At 40.3% G+C, this 2249-nt stretch overlaps 1 non-coding gene across 1 annotated transcript; it reads right to left on the bottom strand.

The window, feature by feature from the left end:
• On the bottom strand, positions 1–74 carry TRNAT-AGU (transfer RNA threonine (anticodon AGU)). The gene has a single exon. It is a non-coding gene; the product is annotated as a tRNA-Thr (tRNA).
• Between the last annotated feature and the right edge of the window lie 2175 nt (positions 75–2249).

Genomic DNA, 2249 nt, shown 5'->3' with positions numbered 1-2249 from the left:
AGGCACCGGTGGGATTCGAACCCACGATCTCCTGTTTACTAGACAGGCGCTTTAACCAACTAAGCCACGGCGCCACGTTAGTTCCGTGCGTATTTATAATATTTCAACAAAACCTTGAAAAAGTTATTAAAAGCATTTTATGCGCCCCCCGGCCCCCACCTTGCTGCCGGAATCTTTGTAGCTCCACACAGGCATAGACATTTCATGGCCCTCGTCAAAGGAACCTGGGAACTATATCCAGGGTTGTGCGAGGAGCATCTGGTGCCCGGGGTGCTAGACTTAAGTTCACAGAGGCCCCCGTAACTAGGCTAGGGCAATTGGGCCTCAAGCCAAATGAGAGCCCCCCCCACCAAAAAATATGCATTTATTTTGCATATTTCTTAGAAATTTTGAGTTTCTTGTTTGAAATAATCTGCAAGAGACACCCGCTTCCAAAATTTATCGTTAAAAAAATTGAGTGGGGGGAAACACTTCTTTTTTTCCTGAGTATAACCCTTTCCCAGGGGGTCCTGACAAAGTATGCTACAGATCTGGGGGCACACCAAATGCATCCATTAACTGCCCCTTCATCACACGGGGTGCCGAAATGCGTGCCCTCCCCAGGCTAAGAGAGTATCTAGTTATAGCCCTGGCAATATCGCTCCAAAAATTATTCGTGCATGACCATTTGACATTCGTGCACAAGTCCATTCATGTTATCATTCACGGTTTCATCTGTGTCAGATGCAGACTTATAATGAAATGAAGTACCATATTTGTCTAATATCAGATTTCACAAGTTTTTATTCACTATAACATAGGCCCAGGGTCGTAACTGGGGGGGGGGGAATTTCAATCTTTAACCTCTTCTTCAGCAGTATAAAGAAAGTGCCAAAATGTGTGCTTGCCCCGGCCAACAAAGCAACTGGTTGCAACCCTGCACAAGCCTATATGTGGCTGTTCATTGAGCAATTCCACCAGTAGAATGAAAAAAAAAAAGTGAAAATGCTCATCTTTCTTTATTTTACTGCCGAGGGCCTTGAAGCTAGATAACCAATAAAAGAGAAGGTGCTCCCCTGAAGTAAATGGCCAAGATGTCCTGCAGTCAGTATTGAAAAGAGCATGTATCACACTATAAGATACTAGGCTAGAACACTGCTACTTAACCGTACATGCACCTCCTAAAAATTGCACTGTGGAATTTCTAACAAACTGGAGTATGGCAGATTATGTGTGTAAAATGTGGTTCTAACATATTTATGTCACAGGCTTTTCATGTGTGTTTGATGTTCCGGAAGTGCTGCCATCTGTCTTCCACATTGAAGGTGAAAGTAGGACATGCCTGAATTTTCATATTAATTTTGATTGAAGGTCTATCTGTTCCCTGCGGAGAGACTTTTTATATAACTCATAGACTACTACAGCTAAACCGCAAATGTACCTAGTTCCATATTTCTCTGGAATTTCTAATGAACGGTCACGTCAGAATGGGTGCGGACTTGTATATGAGTTGCAAACCTTGAAATTCAGTACCATGACAGTTCAGTGAAACGTGAAGTTTGTTTTAGAGGAATGCCTGATATGTGTTGCTTGTTGAGTGCCGCCATCTGTCTTCTGAATATGTAGCAGGTAATTTTTAGTTTGTTGCGTCATGTGCAAGATGATTTTAAATGTTGTAGGCCTGATTGCTCTGTGGAGAGAAGTGACTTTTTTAAATGAAGATTGGCTAGAATTCACACCTTGAAATTGGAAAACCACAGAAAACAAACTTCAGTCAACCACCACTACGACATCAGTGGGGTTCAAATCTGCATCCTCACGATGCGAGTCTATGACAATGACCACACGGGGGCTTTAACTCATAGACTGGCAGATGCATCCAATATAACATGCATAATTTGCCCCCCACCTTGTGCACTTTATTTCTTTTCCTTAAAAAAATGATGATATATAAAGGGGTAGAAAAACTTATTTCATACTCAAATCCAAACGAAATAAATAAAAGAGCAGAATACCTTATATAATTTTTATTCTAACAGTTTATAACAGTCATATATACACAAACATATATTCATATTTTACGATGAAATAAAGTTCCAATGAAGTCGCACATATTTACTGTTATACATACCACAATAAATAGAACAGGTAAAGACCTGCCTTTCTTCAGTACACATAAAAACAATTTCCCGACTCTACAACTAGGTAGTTCTTTCTCCCCCAGATAATCTAATCAACAATATTTCTTGTGGTAATTTCTTTATATAATA

The sequence above is a fragment of the Pholcus phalangioides genome, unplaced genomic scaffold, assembly GCF_987345545.1.
Source record: "Pholcus phalangioides strain wild (caught in Gottingen) unplaced genomic scaffold, Ppha-v1.0 ptg000015l_1, whole genome shotgun sequence".
Classification (NCBI taxonomy): domain Eukaryota; kingdom Metazoa; phylum Arthropoda; class Arachnida; order Araneae; family Pholcidae; genus Pholcus; species Pholcus phalangioides.
Note: the sequence above shows the minus strand (reverse complement) of the source record. Positions and strands in the feature narration are given on the sequence as shown.